We start from the raw sequence: 19605 nt of genomic DNA, 5'->3' as shown, positions 1-19605 counted from the left end.
ACAAAACAATAGCTCATGGTTAAAACAGGGTGCATCAGAGCCTGAAGTAAAATGCTTTCAGTGTACAAGTAATGTTTTCTAAACTCTCCTCAGGCGTAATATCTGTGGGCAGAGACACATCCACACAGAGATAGGCACTCACTGAGCAGAGCTCAATAAATCCTTTTTTTCTTTTTGTATTAATGATAGGAATGTGAAGATACCTTATTCAACAAAAGATAGGTAATCTAATTACATGTATTTTTTAAGAATTTAGATTAAAAAAAAAAAAGAATTTTGATTCACAAAATTTTGATGTTTGAAAATATTTCAGACATCACTCCCAGCTCCTCTATTCCCATGAACATTCAAACCTGAGGTTCCCATCAGATTCTCCAGAAATCCTACAAGGCCCATTCTTAGACTTATGTCTTTTTTTCTTTCTTTCTTTCTTTTTTTGGCCATGCCATGCAGCATGTAGGATTTTCGTTCCCTGACCAGGGATAGAACCCATGACCTCTGTATCAGGAGTGTAGAGTCAACCACGGGACTCCCAGGGAAGTCCATGGACCCATGCCTTCTTGGTGCACCTCTGACCCTATTCTGGAGCGGAATAAATGATGCCTCTTCTACACTCTGACTACTCTCTGCTTCTGCCTCTCTTAACATAACTCTTGCCTCCTCACAATCTCCCCTGACTCAACAGTCTAGTTAGCTCATGCGTGGTATGTAAAATGGCATGCATGTTTTTCTTATTTGATCTGCTATCATTGTCATATTTCAGGGAAAATTATAAATATACGTTTCATTTACTTATCACCTTTACCTCCCTTTGCTCTTGCTTCCGATAAGGCTATTTTCAATTAACCCTTAGTAATAATAATAATGAAGGAAAAGGAAGCCTAGTGTGCTGCAGTCCATGGGGTCGCAAAGAGTCGGACACGACTGAGCAACTGAACAACAACAGTATAGCAAAAGCAAATTTAAATATCTACTGCACTGAGCCAGCCTCCAAGAGCTTCATGAACTCATTTAATCCTCTTGACAATTTTATGAAGTTAGTACTGTCATTTGTCCTTATTTGTAGATGAGAAAAGGAGACAGAGAATAGTTAAGTAACTTGCTCTCTGCTGCACAGCTGATGGTGGCATATTTACTAGTTTTAAATGAAATCCATAGGTCATATAACCATTACATACCATAGACCATATAACCATTACATAGATGATTTAATATATATAGTTCACTCAGTCATGTCTGACTCTTTGTGACCCCATGGACTGCAGCACGCTAGGCCTCCCTGTCCATCACCAACTCCTGGAGTTTACTCAAACTCATGTCCATTGAGTCGGTGATGCCATCCAACCATCTCATCCTCTGGTGTCCCCTTCTCCTCCTGCCTTCAATCTTTCCCAGGATCAGGATCTTTTCAAATGAGTCAGTTCTTCACATTAGGTGGTCAAAGTATTGGGAGTTTCAGCTTCAACATCAGTCTTTCCAATGAATATTCAGGACTGATTTTCTTTAGGATGGACTGGTTGGATCTCCTTGTTGTCCAAGGGACTCTCAAGAGTCTTCTCCAACACCACAGTTCAAAAGCATCAATTCTTTGGCACTCAGCTTTCTTTATAGTCCAACTCTCACATCCATACATGACTACTGGAAAAACTATAGCTTTGACTAGACGGACCTTTGTTGGCAAAGCAATGTCTCTGCTTTTTAATAATATATATAACTTCCTAATAATAAACCAGGCAGTTTAGAGTTTATGCTTTTTTAATTATCATGCTATGTTGTCTCTCAAGAGTGATACTACTTGAACAGTATCTTTAAATGACAATTATAATAAATTGCTATAGCTAGTTGAATGTTGATGTCACTCTTAACACTCAAATGATCTTACAGATTTATTTAAATTTTACAGTGTGCTGGAGATGATCTATTTTGCAAATATATAAATGATGAAAAGTATGGTGAAAAACTTTAGATGTGAAGTTAAATATCTGCAAGCGGAATGCATTTGTTTTTCAAATTCCCTTAGTGCAAAATTTTGATGCCCCTGCCTAAATGTAATGGTGTTTTTTTTTTTAACCTTTGTGTTCTCATTTGGGAGATCATGTTATATGCTCTGATGACCGGATGAAAGATGGAATGAAGAGTGAATAAATGGATGAATGAATAATTGATGAAGAATGGCTGAAGACACAAGATTTGCCTAACCTTGCTCACCGAGAGTGGGAGAGCTGTTACACAGTGGAAATATAGCCAAGTCCACATCCACTAGGCTAACAGAGCAAGGAGAAGACAGAGATGTGAGTGGAGGCATGAAAAACAAAGTTTGACTTGCTGTCTTGACCTCCCTGTGATGCTCCAAGAAAATACAGCCAGTAAGTCCTCTTAAAGGGGAGACAGAGCTGAATAAGAGACATGGAGCAGACGTAAGGCCACCACTGAAGCCAAGACCACCTGCTCTGCAGCCTGAAGCAGAGCTGCCAGACTGGAAAGTGAAAGTCGCTCAGTCGTGTCCAACTCTTTGTGACCCCATGACAATACAGTCCATGGAATACTCCAGGCCAGAATACTGGAGTGGGTATCCTTTCCCCTCTCCAGGGGATCTTCCCAACCCAGGGATCTAACCCACGTCTCCTGCATTGCAGCCAGATTCTTTACCAGCTGAGTCAAGAGGGAAGCCCAGGCTGGGCCCAGACTTAATTAACCCAATTGCAAACTCCCTGCATACCTGTGAGCAGGAGAATAGAAATGACATTTGTTGTAAACCACTGGATTTGGATGGGGCTCATAAGGAGGGTATATTAGAGTAGGTTGACTAGGGTACCACTGCCGACTTACCTAGTACAGTTCATACTGCGTTGCAAAGGCCTCATTTTAAAACACCTTCTTTCTAGACTGGTAGGACATAGAACAAGAGTCGTATCTTACTAACGTTTAGATCTTTGGTCTCTGGCAGAGCACTGGTCACAGAATGGATGTTGAATACATGTTTAAAGATGAAATGAATGGATGGAAAGATGAGTCGTACATAATTTCCCAAATTTCTTTCAGTTCTGATTGAAACCACTTGAGCACCCACCCCCAGGCACTGAGTTGGCCCAAATAAACATTGGGGGAGCCTCAGAAATAGAACAGTGACCACCTAGGAAATGTCAAGGAATTTGTCCCAGATGATGACTAGCACTGATCATTGTTTCTGTTGCTCCAAGAAGGTTTATCTTGACACAATGCACCCACGAAGAGAATCCTATCTGGGTCCTCCAGAAATTAAGGTCAGGTTATGAAAGATTCTTTTCAGTTTGAGAATTAGTAATGGCTACCTGTTAGAAAAACTAAATTAGGCTTGATCTTAACTCTTAAGAAAAAAACAACAACCATTCCTTACGTTCTTCGGACACTGAAAAAAACCCATTTCTGCCTTTAACTATGTTATTTATTTTTAACCCCCAGTAGATGTTTTTGGAATTGTATGTTTCGGGAATTCTGGGTTATGAGAGAATAATTTCATAATCCATGTAACTCAAAGGCCAATCCAAGGAAAGAAATTCCGGTCTATCTATTGAAGTTTCACTTATTCTAATTATTTCATGTCAGGAAATTTAGCCTTATGGTGAAAACAAAATGTAAAATCTTGTCAGGAAAGGCTGGAATCTGTTTTTGTACAAAAAATACATATATTTTAAAAAATAATATAAATTGTTTTCTATTGGATTATTTTTTTCAAAAAGAATTGTATGGAGTATAGAGTTTGTTGCTAAATCTTTCAAAATAACCAAATTAGTTTTGCAAGTGTGCATACTATCTAGCATATGTCTAAATTAATTTTTTTCTGCACTGATTTTACCAACTGGTTATACAGTGCACCAAACAGGTATGTAGTATATTAAGCTTTTTAAGTATTTCATTGCTGAACAATGAAGTCAGCAAAGCTATATAAACATAAAAGTATCTTGGTGCAATTTACAATTGGTCCGATAGCATTAAATAAAAGGAGAAGGCTGTTACGTTTATATTCTTCATGTATGACTCCACCAAGCTCCAGATTCACTTAACCATATCCAACTTCCTACTCAGATGGATAATAGACATCTCCAAGGTAACAAGGTCAGAAACTCTAAGGACAGTCCTCAACCCTGCATCTCTCATCTTAGCTGCCATCTAACTAAACAGCATTACTCTTCTAGTTGTTCAGGCCAGAAACCAGAGTCATCCCTGATCTCTCCTTTAGACCTCCCATATCAAACTCATCAGCTATACCTTCAAAATATATCCCAAACTGATTAGCAGTGTCAAACTATTACATATAGGATGGATAAACACCAAGGCCCTACCGTATAGCATGCTGCTGCTGCTACTGATACTGTCGTTGCAGTCATGTCAGACTCTGTGCGACCCCATAGACGGCAGCCCACCAGGCTCCCCCGTCCCTGGGATTCTCCAGGCAAGAACACTGGAGTGGGTTGCCATTTCCTTCTCCAATGCATGAAAGTGAAAAGTGAAAGTGAAGTCACTCAGTCGTGCTTAACTCTTCGCGACCCCATGGACTGCAGCCCACCAGGCTCCTCCGTCCATGGGATTTTCCAGGCGAGAGTACTGGAGTGGGGTGCCATTGCCTTCACCATATAGCATAGGTCACCCCAGATGCCCGTGCTGTGATACAGCCCACTGTCACCCCTCCCTGTCAGAAATTACTTTGTTTCATTATGTGCTTACTTACATGGATCTGTTTTTTCTCTTCTAGAATATGATCTCTGTGAGAGGAGGGACCTTTACTCTCATGTGTGTGCCTGCATGCTCAGTCGCTTCAGTCGCGTCTTGACTCTTTGCAGCCCTACAGACTGTAGCCCACCAGGCTCCTCTGTCCACGAGCATTCTCCAAGCAAGAATACTGGAGTGGGTTGCTTTTCCTTCTCCAGGGGATCTTCCCGACCCAGGGATCAAACTTGAGTCTTTTACGTCTCCTGCATTGGCAGGGGGGTCTTTACCACCAGCACCACCTAGGAAACCTCTTACCCTCATGTATGTTCCTCTACTTCCCAGTTGTGAACATTGCCTGGCAATGTAGATGAACCACAAGTATTTGTTCAATGAATGAATCGGATTTAGTGTGAGATGAGCACAGACTGTTAATGGAAACATACTACTTAAATTATACAAGGATCTTTAAAGTGTTCTTCCTGAAAGTGAATTAAACACCAAAATATGCCACCAAGAATATGAAATAGAGCCAGTTCTAAAGATTGGTCAAAGCTGGCATGCTTTAAGTATCTAACATGTCACAGATGCTAAATATACTTTATAGAGTGAATAAATGAATCTTTAAAGCTATAGACACTCCAAAAGCCCATTTTAGCTAATGGTTTCAAGCTCTTCATTAACCTTATAACTAAAGCTAACATCAAGTAGGGGCTTCCCTTGTGGCTCAGCTGGTAAAGGATCTGCCTGCAATGTGGGAGACCTGGGTTCGATCCCTGGGCTGGGGAGATGCCCTGGAGAAGGGAAAGGCTACCCACTCCAGTATTCTGGCCTGGAGAATTCCATGAAGTATATAGTCCATGGGGTTGCAAAGATTCGGACACGACTGAGTAACTTTCACTTCACATCAATATCAAGTAGAACGATGGCTTTGAGTTTCCCTCTCTCCTGTTGCACACCCACTACTTAATAAATATTAAGTGTGTAATACGTATGTGGGAAATAATTGAGTGAATAAATACACAAACAGGCTTCACTACTGGCTCAGCAGTAACGAATCCACCTACAATGCCGGAGACATGAGTTTGATCCCTGAGTCGGGAAGATCCCTTGGAGGAGGAAATGGCAGCCCACTCCAGAATTCTTGCAAGGAAATCCCATGGACAGAGGTGTCTGTCAGGCTACAATCCACAAGGTCACAAAAGAATCAGACATGACTTAGCGACTAAACAACAACAAAATGCAAAAGGGAAGGAAACAGCCAAAGGTTCAATAATAAAAGTAAAGAAGAGAGGTAAGAACAAGGTTAATCCAAATTGGATAAACAATTCCTTAAAAATAAACAACCTGTAAGTACTTTGATCCATCCATCTTGGGTGGCCCTTCAGAGCATGCTCATAGTTTCACTGAATTAGACAAGGTTGTGGTCCATGTGAGAGGACAGAGGATGAGATGGCTGGATGGCATCGCTGACTCGATGGGCATGAGTTTGAGTAAACTCCGGGAGTTGGTGATGGACAGGGAGGCCTGGCGTGCTGCGATTCATGGGGTCGCAAAGAGTCGGACACGACTGAGTGACTGAACTGAACTGAACTGTGGTCCATGTGATCAGATTGGTTAGTTTTCTGTGATCATGGTTTTCAGTCTGTCTGCCCGGAAATGGCAACCCACTCCTGTATGCTTGCCTGGAGAATCCCATGGACAGAGGAGCCTTCGTGGGCTGCTGTCTATGGGGTCGCACCAAGTCGGACACGACTGAAGTGACTTAGCATGCATGCCCTCTGATGGATGAGGATAAGAGACTTATGGAAGCTTCTTGATGGGAGAGACTGACTGAGAGGGAAACTGGGTCTTGTTCTGATGGGCGGGGCCATGCTCAGTAAATCTTTAATCCAATTTTCTATTGATGGGTGGAGCTGTATGCCCTCCCTGTTTTTCACCTGGGGCCAAACTATGGTGGAGGTAATGAGGATAATGGTGACCTCTCTCAAAAGAGCCCATGCACACACTGCTATACTCGGTGCCCCCAACTCTGCAGCAGGCCACCTCTGACACATGCCTCCGCCGGAGACTCCTGAACATTCATGGGCAAGTCTGGATTAGTCTCTTGTGGAGTCACTGCTTCTTTCTCCTGGGTCCTGGTGCACACGAAGTTATGTCTGTGCCCTCCAAGAGTCTATTTCCCAGTCCTGTGTAAAATGGATGGGTCATGGTGGAGAGTTCTGACAAAATGTGGTCCACTGGAGAAGGGAAGGGCAAACCACTCCAGTATTCTTGCCTGGAGAATCCCATGAACAGTATGAAAAGGCAAAAAAGATAGACATTGAAAGATGAACTCCCCAGCTCAGTAGGTGCTCATTATGATACTGGAGAGCAGTGGAAAATAACAACAAAAAAGAATGAAGAGATGGAGCCAAAACAAAAACAACACCCAGCTGTGGATGTGACTGGTGATGGAAGTAAAGTCTGATGCTGTAAAGAATAATATTGTATAGGAACCTGGAATGTTAGGTCCATGAATCAAGGTAAATTGGAAGTGATCAAACAGGAGATGCCAAGAGTGAACAATGACATCTTAGGAATCAGTGAACTAAAATGGACTGGAATGGGTGAATTTAACTCAGATTACCATTATATATCTACTACTGTGGGCAAGAATCCCTTAGAAGAAGTAGAGTACCCCTTATAGTCAACAAAAGAGTCCGAAATGCAGTACTTGGATGCAATCTCAAAAACGACAGAATGATCTCTGTTTGTTTCCAAGGCAAAGCATTCAATATCATAGTAATCCAAGTCTATGCTCTGACCAGTAATGCTGAAGAAGCTGAAGTTGAACAGTTCTATGAAGACCTACAAGACCTTCTAGAACTAACACTCAAAAAAGATGTCCTCTTCATCATAGGAGACTGAAATGCAAAAGTAGGAAGTCAAGAGATACCTGGAGTAACAGGCAAATTTGGCCTTGGAGTACAAAACGAAGCAGGTCAAAGGCTAACAGAGTTTTGCCAAGAGAATGCACTGGTCATAGCAGACACCCTCTTCCAACAACACAAGAGAAGACTCTACACATGGACATCACCAGATGGTCAATACCGAAATCAGATTGATTGTATTATTTGCAGCCAAAGATGGAGAAGCTCTATACAGTCAGCAAAAATAAGACCGGGAGCTGACTGTGGCTCAGATCATGAACTCCTCATTGTCAAATTCAGACTTAAATTGAAGAAAGCAGGGAAAATCACTAAACCATTTAGGTATGACCTAAATCAAATTCCTTATGATTATACAGTGGAAGTGACAAATAGATTCAAGGGATTAGATGTGAAGACAGAGAGGCAGGGATCAAGACCATCCCCAAGAAAAAGAAATACAAAAAGGCAAAATGGTTGCCTGAGGAGGCCTTACAAATAGCTGTGAAAAGTAGAGAAGCTAAAGGCAAAGGAGAAAAGGAAAGATATATCCATTTGAATGCAGAGTTCCAAAGAATAGCAAGGAGAGATAAGAAAGCCTTCCTTAGTGATCAATACGAAGAAGTAGAGGAAAACAATAGAATGGGAAAGGCTAGAGATCTCTTCAAGAAAATTAGAGATACCAAGGGAACATTTCATGCAAAGATGGGCTCAATAAGGGACAGAAATGGTATGGACCTAATAGAAACAGAAGATATTAAGAAGAGGTGCAAGAATACATAGAAGAACTGTACAAAAAAGATCTTCATGACCCAGATAATCACAATAAGTGATGGTATGATCACTCACCTAGAGCCAGACATACTGGAATGCAAAGTCAAGTGGGCCTTACGAAGCATCACTATGAATAAAGCTAGTGGAGGTGATGGAATTCCAGTTGAGCTATTTCAAATCCTAAAAGATGATGTTGTGCAAGTGCTGCACTCAATATGCCAGCAAATTTGGAAAACTCAGCAGTGGCCACAGGACTGGAAAATGTCAGTTTTCATTCCAATCCCAAAGAAAGGCAATGCCAAAGAATGCTCAAACTACCACACAATTGCACTCATCTCACATGCTAGTAAAGTAATGCTCAAAATTCTCCAAGACAGGCTTCAACAGTACGTGAACTGTGAATTTCCAGATGTTCAAGCTGGATTTTTGGCAGAGGAACCAGAGATTAAATTGCCAACATCCGCTGAATCACTGAAAAAGCAAGAGAGTTCCAAAAAAACATATACTTCTGCTTTATTAACTATGCCAAAGCCTTTGACTGTGGATCACAACAAACTGCGGAAAATTCTTAAAGAGATGGGAATACCAGACCACCTGACCTGCCTCCTGAGAAATCTGTATGCAGGTCAAGAAGCAACAGTTAGAACTGGACATGGAACAACAGACTGGTTCCAAATAGGGAAAGGACCTGCTTATTTAACTTATATATAGAGTACATCATGAGAAACGCAGGGCTGGATGAAGCACAAACTGGAATCAAGATTGCTGGGAGAAATATCTGCAACCTCAGATATGCAGATGACACCACCTTTATGGGAGAAAGCGAAGAAGAACTAAAGAGCCTCTTGATGAAAGTGAAAGAGGAGAGTTAAAATGTTGGCTTAAAACTCAACATTCATAAGACTAAGATCATGGCATCTGGTCCCATCACTCCATGGCAAATAGGTGGGGAAACAGTGGAAACAGTGTCAGACTTTGTTTTGGGGGACTCCAAAATCACTGCAGATGGTGACTGCAACCATGAAATTAAAAGACACTTGCTCCTTGGAAGAAACGTTATGACCAACCTAGACAGCATATTAAAAAGCAGAGGCATTACTTTGCCAACAAAGGTCCATCTAGTCAAAGCTATAGTTTTTCCAGTAGTCATGTATGGATGTGAGGGCTGGACTATAAAGAAAGCTGAGCGCCAAAGAACTGATGCTTTTGATCTGTGGTATTGGAGAAAACTCTTGAGAGTCTCTTGGATTGCAAGGAGATCCAATCAGTCTATCCTAAAGGAAATCAGTCCTGAATATTCATTGGAAAGACTGATGTTGAAGCTGAAACTCCAATACTTTGGCCACCTAATGCGAAGAACTGACTCATTGGAAAAAACCCTGATCCTGGCAAAGATTGAAGGTGGGATAAGAAGGGGATGACAGAGGATGAGATGGTTGGATGGTATCACCGACTCAATGGACATGAGTTTGAGTAAACTCTGAGAGTTGGTGATAGATAGGGAGGCCTGGCATGCTGCAATCCATGGGATTGCAAATAAGCGGAGACAACTGAGCGACTGAACTGAACTGAAGTATTTTGATAGCAAACCAGGCAAGCATGCTTGTAAATGACAGCTTGAATTAGGGGTCTAGGAAATGGCTTTAAGAGGAGAAGGTCAAGAAGCTAAGATGAATCATATGGCTAAGCACTTACAGGAAGTAAAAGAAGAGAAATTTAAATCAGATTAGTCATCACCACTCAAAAGAGAAGTGAGACTATAGGAAACTATTTTAAATACCAAGAAAATGTTGCTGTAGCCAAATGAATCGATGAAGAAAAAAAAAAAGCAACAACCCTAAGCTTTTTGAAATGCAGTTCTCTGGTAGAATGAATCAACCAACCATGAAACATAACTAAACAAATAAATGTGTGCCATTTAAAAATAGACTTTCCTTGCTTTCTAGTGGCCTGTAGCCTGGAAGGAAGACAGAGAGAGAGAGAGAGAGAGAGAGAGAGAGAGAGGAGAGAAGGAGGACAAGGAAGACGAGGAGAAATAGGAGGAGATGGGAGGGCAGAAGGAAGTATAAAAGAATTCCCAGCCAAAAGAAGCCATCGGTAATGCATTGTTCAGAACCATCAATATAAAGCATAAACAGATCACACAAATTCTCACATTACCTAAGAGGATTTTATAATCAGCACTATTTTTTCTTGATCACTTGGAAGTACCTAATTATATAAAAATTATAACATTTTCCAGCTAGAAGAGATTCCTAGTCTAAATCCAACAACACATCTTCAGAGAAAATATGAATTTTGATACTCTGCAAAGTTTTGAAACCCCGATAATATTCGGATGGCACATTAAGGATTTTGAATTTGTCAATCATTTAAAATTTTTAACTCTCTAACACTTATTCCACACATAGTTATTGACTGAATATATTAATTAATTTTATGTGGTGGAAAAAACAGAAAAAAAAATCTTTAAAACCTTAAAGAATAAACTCAATTTTCCAAGCCTTTTGAATCCTAATATACTTGGAACCTCGGAATGACTGCCTGACATTTCATTTTGCAAGAAGTCTAAACAACCACAATAAATTTACAAATGCAGACATGCCACAGTTAAATTTCATTTCACGCTCAGTAAGCAAACATTATCAAACTGTAAGCACTGTCCTCCACTGTCTTTTTAACTCAAAATCTTGTAGCCAATGGATGGTCGACCTTGAAATATTTCACAGATGGATGAATTGGCTTAGTTTATTCATCAATTTGCAGACTAGCAAACTGAGGCTATATGTATTACTGTTCAGGCAGGTGGCTCTACGCTTTATCCAATAAACAACACAAATAATTAGTGATTAGACAGAATCAAATTAGAGACCTAGTTAGGAATTATTCAAGAAAATCCTTCTAAAGATAAAGAATATTTTTTGTGTGTGTGTGTTTCAAGTTTTTTAGAAGCTTGATTCTGTTTTCTACTATTAATGGCAAATTTCTTTAAACAGTTTGCATTGATTTCAATGAAAGCAAGAAAATACCTTCATTGAAGAAATCATGAGATTAAACAGGAGTCAAAGATATCAAATGAGGGCTGAGTAATACAGAGTGCTGGGTAACTACTGAATTTATTAGTGCTTTCCTTCATTTTTAGATTATATGTAAAAATGAAGCTTTACTTAAACATATTTGGTTTCATAATACTGTCATCTCATTTTTCATCTGCATTTATCAGCTACTAAGTTAATGTAACAAAGATACAGCATGAAAAGACATTAAAAACCCACTCATAACATACTTTCTAATCTCTATGCCAAAATTCCACTTAGTATGTGAAAACCTTGTGTTGAATTTTTATTTATTAAATTTTAAAATTGTTACTGTGTAGCAATTTTCAATGACAAATTAGCAAAAGGCAAATTATTCATGCAGATTTTATATCCTGAAAAAAATTTTCCTTTGACGAATCAAACATTAAATTTGACAGATACGAACTAAGGAAATTTTCTCTTCAGTTGCAATACACACTGTTCCCCAGTAGGGAAGTTTTATCCTGTAGGGTCCAAGTGGTTAGTTTTAGTCATGATTTGCACCTGATCCTTGTGGACACTACAAGTCAGTTATTCATACCCATCTTGACTTTTCTTTCCTATCACTGGTACATCATTGAATAATATCCTATTCAAACTCTCAAGAAGTGACATAGCTACTTTAGCGATACAGCTACAATTGAACTGTTCAAAGCCCACCTACAGACGAACATATGTAAGTGCTCTTTTGGAAATGCATTATTAAAGAAACGAAAAGAAGTGAAAAGTGTTAGTCACTCAGTCGTTGGCCGACTCTTTGTAACCCCACGGACTGTAGCCCGCCAGGCTTCTCTGTTCATGGGGATTCTCCAGGCAAGAATACTGGAGTGGGTTGCCATTCCCTTCTCCAGGGGATCTTCCCAACCTAGGGATCAAACTTGGGTCTCCCACACTGGAGGCAGAGTCTTTACCATCTGAGCCACCAAGGAAATAAAATTCAATTAATTTGTATAGTAACACCTGTCAAAGTTTAAATGACAGAATATCTTCATTGATGCTACCATATGCCCTTTACACAAACTTGTAATCATCTGCTTACTTCACTGTGAGTTCAAGGGCAAAACTGTCCTTTTCATTGCTGTGGGCTGAATGTCTAAGCATATATTATTCTCCTTGAAAGTGAAAGTATTAGTCACTCAGTCGTGTCTGACTCTTTGTGACCCCACAGACTGTAGAATGGGGATCCTTTGAGGATCCTGTGTCCATGGTACTCTCTTGCCTGGATTGTCCAGGCAAAAGAATACTGGAGTGGGTTGCCATTCTGTTCTCCAGGGGATCTTCCTGGCCCAGAGATCAAACCTGGGTCTCCCACATTGCAGGTAGATTCTTTACCATCTGAGCCATCTTTATTCATTGGTTCCTTCAACAAAGAATTTACTGAATATTAACGGTGTGACAGTTGTGTTGAGTACTACTAATATCATAAAAAGTAAAAATAGACAATGCGCACATCTATTGAAGCAATGAAGGGAGGGGTGACAGGTTTGTATAAAGAGTAAATGAAGAAAATTGGTAAGAAGGCCCTACACTGCTTATTTGTATTCTTTATTTATATGTATACAGTAAGTGCTCCATATACAACTATTTAAAGAATGAAGCAATTACTATTTAATTTGATCTTCCATGAACTCTATGATTCCACGGTATCATACTAAAGAAAAGTCAAATTTCATTATAAGGTATCATATCCGTGATTCCCCATTAGCTCAGCAGGTAAAGAACCCACCTGCAATGCGGGAGACACAGGAGACATGGGTTTGATCCCTGAGTTGGGAAGATCCCCGGGAGGAGGAGACGGCAACCCACTCCAGTATTCTTGCCTAGGAAATCCCATGGAGAGAGGGGCCTGGCGGGCTACAGACCAAAGGATCACAAAGAATCAGAGAGGGCTGAGCTACTGAACACCATGCATATCACTAAGTCTCATGAGTGTGGGTTTCATAAGAAGGGGAACTTATAATCACCTGGAAAGGAGTTTTTTCCAACTCCCAAAGACCCATCAAAACCCAGGTCAGCGACCCCTTCCTCCAGGAAGGCTTATCCTACACTCACCTATCCCCATCTCTTCCAAGGGATCTAGGTCTGGGAGTTATAGTGTCCTAAAGACCTTTTACTCTACTAGCTGCTGCTGCTAAGTCGCTTCAGTCATGTCTGACTCTGTGTGACCCCATAGACGGCAGCCCACCAGGCTCCCCCGTCCCTGGGATTCTCCAGGCAAGAATACTGGAGTGGGTTGCCATTTCCTTCTCCTGGGACCCTAACAAATTGGTAAAACTGCTTAAACACAATGGAGGGTTTTTGCGTTTTTTTTTTTTTTGAGCTGGTGGATGGTGGTGGCTGGGGGTTAGGAGATTGTAGGTGGCAGGTAGCATTGCTATATAAAGTCACCCAGAGACCTGGGTTCTTTCTATCTGAAATGTTATAGCTTGGTGTGCTCTCTTTATGGCCAAGAGTTTGGCTCACCCATTGCCATGGCCAAGTCTCAGCCCAAAGGAGGAGAAAAATGGTAAAGTTTCCTTTGAAGAGCAGAACCAGTAAACTGCACATACTACTTCTGCCTGCTGCCACCAGTATATGGCCATGGCTTATCGAACTCATGTAACAGAAAGGTGGTTTCTCCAGCTGAGTACCCCTGTTCTTAGCTCAAGAACAGGGGTAATGGGAGTTCACCAAAGAATGGATAAATTGGTATTGGAGGATATCGGATCATCAACCCTTGCTTTAGTATATCATTATTATTCTCTGCTGTAATTGAGAACTTGTTTGGTCTTCGCGGGAGCTGATTTCAAAAAGTCTGTTCAGCAAAGAACCTGTATTCTACTCATCTTTGTTACCCTGGTACCAAGCATGGGGCCTGGCCTCTAAAGACACTCAACTGCTGTGCATTAACTGTACTATAGGCTCTACTGAAATTTCATTTTCTTCTTACAATAACCTAGTCTGCAAGGTAAAATAAGCCCATTTTATATGTGTTGATATTTATAAACAAGCCCATTTAAAGATTCAATACATAGTGGATTCAGCATTTGAAACCAAGCTTGTATGACTCTTCAGATCCCTAGTTGTTACAATGAAGCATGCTGGCATGTTTTAAGTCAACACCAGAACTTTAGGCCATTATTTTAAAATCTAGCCTCAAAATCTTTCATTAGCAATGTCAGAATTTTCAAGTGATTATTCTAATAGCAACAGTCTTATTTTTATCCCACACCAATGCAAATTTTCTGAAGGACAAGTAACAAGAATTCTGATGCTTAAAGAGTTTTGAGTTTATTATATAATCTTGAAAACATTTGAAATTTTAAACAACTAGATCCTTAGTCACTTAAGGTCATTACATATTGCTCTTACTTATCTCATGATTAGGTTTGTCACCCTTTAATTCTGTTGTAGAGAACTGTGGGGTTTATAATAATTTTTAAAATTTTTATTTTTACTGTGGTAAAAACATTTAACATGTGGTCTATCCTCTTAACAGATTTTTATTTTATTGCATCTATTTATTGGCCACGCCACATAGCAAGCAGGATCTTAAGTTCCTCGACCAGGGATTGAACTAGAGTCCCCTGCATTGGATGCACAGATTCTTAACTACTGGACCGCCAAGGAAGTACCCACTTAACAGATTTTTAAATGCACAATGTAGTGTTAGTAACTATGAGCACAATGCTATATAGCAGATCTCTACAACTTATTCATCTTGCATAACCAAACATGTTGGCGGGAATGCAGAACAGTGCTGCTGCGACCGACAAAATGCAGGACCTCCAAAAATTAAAGATAAAACTGCCATATGATCCAGCAATCTGACTTTTGGGTCTTTACTCAAAACACTGAAATCGGGATCTCAAAGAGAGAATTGCTCTCCCATATTCACTGCAACACTACTCACAATAGCCAAGTTGCAGAAATAACCCAAATTGATGGGTTAGAAAGAAAATTTACTATATACCTACAGTGGAATATTATTCAGCCTTTAAAAGAAATGAAATCCTACAATAATAACCTCTTAACTTAAGCTAGGCCCTAGATCTTTGAAGCAAGATGTAAACGAAGCAATATTTGCAAATACTGTTCCTCACAAACACTTCTTCAGAAAACAAATAGGATTTTATTCAAGGAGTTTGAGAACTGCCAAGTTAAACAAAATTAAACATGTTTTTCAACTGAAGGACTTCTTCGAGCTCCTATGCCACTGTGCATGGTGATTCTCAGATATGAAGTAAACATTTCATCACACTATATATTTTTTTCTCATGGACTACCTTACTTTATGTGGTTCTTAAACTATCTAGTCTCAAGAATTCTTTACTCTCTTAACTATTATTGAGGACATCAAAGGGCATATGAGTTATATCTATTGATATTTACCATAATAAAATAAAATTGAGAATTTGAAAGCATATTTATTAGTAATTTATTTTAAAATGACTTTTAATATAAGTAATATATTTTATAAAAATATCTACATTCTCAAAACAAAAAAATCAGTGAGATTATTGGCACTGTTTTAATACTTTTATAAATCAAATATGCAGCTAAATAAGAAATGGCTGCATTTTCATGTCAGGTTTGGCATTTAATCTGTAATATGCTGTCTGATCAAAGCATACAAAGAAAATCCAACTTCATATGGACATTCAGTTGGAAAGGGAATTAGTATTTTAAGAGCCTTTTCAGATAATTGTGAATATTTTTGATACTGTACCAGAAATCAAACAGGTAGTTTCTTAAAAGTTAGCTGCAATGTGGAATCTGAAACTTTGTCAATGAACTTTTTGTACTCTGTTACATTAAAATTTATCAATCTAGGTGACATTTGAATGGACTTTCACTTACATATGATTCTATAGCACCATGTTTTGGTCATTTAGAAAATAATGGTTCAATGAATTATGTAGGTCTTGCAAATGTTGATGTATTTCATTATAACATATCAAAACGTCACAATAATTGTCACCACTCTTCCTAGAAAAGTCATTACTGGGAAATGACTAGCTCATGATGGTAGATACGTATGTCCCAAACTTCCAATTTTCACTTGAAAGCTCGAATTTTATCCTTGGCAACAAATACTATCTGTTGTTATATTTGAAGTGACAGGTTCATTTTGTTTATTTTCAAGAAAATACCTGCCAAATACCCAAGTCTATACAACCATAGTTTGCTTGTCAGTTCTTTCAATAAAATGTTATTTCATGGTAAAGTGGCTTGTTCAATTCACAACTCAGTCTGGCCACTGCTATTTCTCGAGACAGCCATAGTATTGATACTTTTGTATGCAACGGAAGTGTTCTAAAAGAACCTTCCATTTTGTGACTCGGAGTATAAAAACATGCTTATTGTTTTACCAAAGGCACTCATTTGTGAAAACCATTTTTTATTTTTAATTGCAAGTATATGGCAGTAGAATAAATGACTGCTAGCACATTTTGAAGGGATTCCCTGGTGGCTCAGATGCATTTTGATGCCACTGACTTGGTACTAAAGCTCCAGAGGTATTATCCACCATCAAGTAACAGCAAATAATGTAGACCTCCAGGGGTCTATGGGCTATACCTTGAGAACGCTTGAGAATCACTGTCAAGTAAAACAGAAAAGAGCCTTGATTTTGTTATTTCCTCCAAGTTCTAACAAAAGGTTTCCCCCAAATTTTAGTGCAATTTAAAGCTTTAATCATTTCAGAAGTATAAATGCCAACAACTTGTCTTTTACATATACTTAACGTACTACATGTGAAAGAATCAACTTTTAATTCAATACGTCTGTAACTGTTTCCACATGCATTGGTGGGAGAGGCCCTATGTTTGGCCACCTCAGTTAATAGATATGCCTCTATTCAATTTTTTTGGTAGGTAATACCCAAACTGTTGTGTATGTGTCAAAACCTTGTTCTTTAGGTGATTTTAAGGCTAGGGTTCCTAATTCAGTTTTTTCAGTTCATGAGCTCAGCTGGTGAACAGTTTTACAAAATTTAAAAGTCAAATAGAGCAACGTATACCATAAACTAGTAGCGCTATCCACGGGGTCACAAAGAGTTGGACACGACTAAGCACTCCCACCTCCAGCCAACACATGGTGGAGTGTGATAGAAACATCAGTATTTTAAGATGCTAAGTAATCAACCTTTCAAGTGTATTCTGTAAGGAATTACACCATATTATTATTAGGTTGGGCTTCCCTGGTGGCTCAGAAAGGTGAAGAATCTGCCTGCCAGTGCAAGAGTTGCAGACCCAATTCCTGGGTCAGGAAGATCCCCTGGAGAAGGGAAGGGCTACCTCTACTCCAGCAGTTTTTCCTGGAGAATCCTATGGACAGAGGAGCCTGGTGGGCTACAGTCCATGGAGTCACAAAGATTTGGACACGACTAAGCAACTAACACACACACACATCCATTTCTAGGTTACTTATCTCACAGGGCAATGACAGCAAAAACACGTGAATTAAACCATTCACTCAATAAATATTTACCGAATAGCTATTATGTACTAAGAACTGGGCTAGGCATGACAAAATACTGAATAAAGACGTTTTAAAATAACACACCTTCTATATTGAAACTATTATGTTTGTTGTTGTTTTAGTCACTAAGTCTTGTCGGACTCTTTGCAACACCATGGACTGAAGCCTGTTAGGCTCCTCTGTCCATGGGATTTCCCAGGCAAGAACACTGGAATGGGTTACCATTTCCTTCTCCAGGGGATCTTCCCGACTTAGGGATCATACCCACATTTCCTCCATTGGCAGGCAGATTCTTTACTGCTGAGCCACCAGGGAAGCCCCTGAAACTATTATATTTCTTATAATACCATTATAAGTTAATTTCTGAGATATATAGGTTCAAAATATCACTGATAATTTTTAGTAGTCACTGTCAAAATTCAACCTAATCCTATTTGAGCATTTACAGGAAAATCATGAACTTGGTAGAGAAGAGTGAAATACATAAGAACTTTTACTTGACATTGTTTTAAAAATTTATCATCAGATAATAAGTACTATAAAAATGGTGCTAAAGACTCTGCATTTCAGCCAAAATATAGAGTTACAGGTGATTAAAGGTCAATGATTATTGGCTTCTTTTCTTTGCAAATGCCATAAGTATTCAATTCAGAAGCATCATGATATAAATAACTGTGACTGTCCCCTAACTTTTTGCTTTTTGCCATAGGAATAAAGAATAAAGAAATACAAATATTGTGTTTTTTATAATTTTATAACTTAGATTGGGAAAAGTTTAAACAAGTATCAGCCTACAGAAATAAAAACAGTATTATTGTCAATATAATTTAGCCATTGTTATATTTTAATTTTTGATACTGCTAACTAGTCTCCTAGTGAAATCAAGATGATAGTAATTTAAAAATCTCTCTAATACACACTCATTCTTTTGGTTTTAGAAACAAATAAACCATTGAGACCATGAGTAACTACACTCTCCTGAAAAAGTCTTGTGAAGTATGTGATCTCTTATAGAATGTCGGACTGAATGTGGGATACAGACCCCCACTCGAATGAGGGGGGCATCTGTATACATCTCATCAAGCTCATCAAGTAAGTAACAAAAGATGGAGATTCTGCCTCAATCAGTTCATGATCTGGGGGTAGGGGGTTGTGAGCATCACATCCCTGGACAACCACATTCATCCTAGGATGAACACCCAGATGATGAGCATTTCTTACCTTGGACCAGAGGTAGAATAGGGGCTAAGTGATGGTTTCATGTCTATCATGTGTGTGTGCACGCACACGCAAAGTATCCAAATAAATACGCCTTCTTGGGACTTCCCTGGCTTCCAAAGCAGGGGATGCAGGTTTGCTCCCTGGTTGAGGAGCTAAGATCCCATGTGCCTCAGACAAAAACCCAAAACATAAAACAGAAGCAGCATTGTAACCAATTCATAAAGACTTTAAAAGTGGTTCAAATTTTTAAAAAGAATATTTTAAAAATGCCTTTTTTCCTTTCAAAGAGTTGTTATTCAGAAAGCATCTTGCAGTTGGAATATACAGATGGACTAGGAAGAAATGAATTAGACTGACCGTCAGTAATTTAAAAGCCTAGAAGCCATGAAGCAACATATGGAGAAGCAGAGTATGTGGTAGAGGGTGGCTTCATCATTTTGTTTTCTTATTTTCACCTTTAATGCTTTACAGCTAAC

General features: G+C 39.2%; 1 protein-coding gene and 1 long non-coding RNA gene across 4 annotated transcripts in view; one reads left to right on the top strand and one right to left on the bottom strand.

Annotated features, from left to right (window-relative positions):
• Positions 1-19605, bottom strand: part of GRIP1 (glutamate receptor interacting protein 1) — a 735313-nt gene that overhangs the window by 449659 nt on the left and 266049 nt on the right. The gene's annotated exons all lie outside the window — the stretch shown is intronic.
• The window catches only part of LOC122683986, a 28859-nt gene continuing 16483 nt past the window's right edge, over positions 7230-19605 (top strand). The window contains exon 1 of the long non-coding RNA XR_006337897.1: positions 7230-7295. This is a non-coding gene — a long non-coding RNA (uncharacterized LOC122683986). The remainder of the gene's footprint in view (positions 7296-19605) is intronic.

The sequence above is a fragment of the Cervus elaphus genome, chromosome 3 (genome assembly GCF_910594005.1).
Source record: "Cervus elaphus chromosome 3, mCerEla1.1, whole genome shotgun sequence".
NCBI lineage: Eukaryota > Metazoa > Chordata > Mammalia > Artiodactyla > Cervidae > Cervus > Cervus elaphus.
The sequence above is the reverse complement of the archived record's forward strand: the minus strand, read 5'-3'. Positions and strand labels throughout refer to the sequence as shown.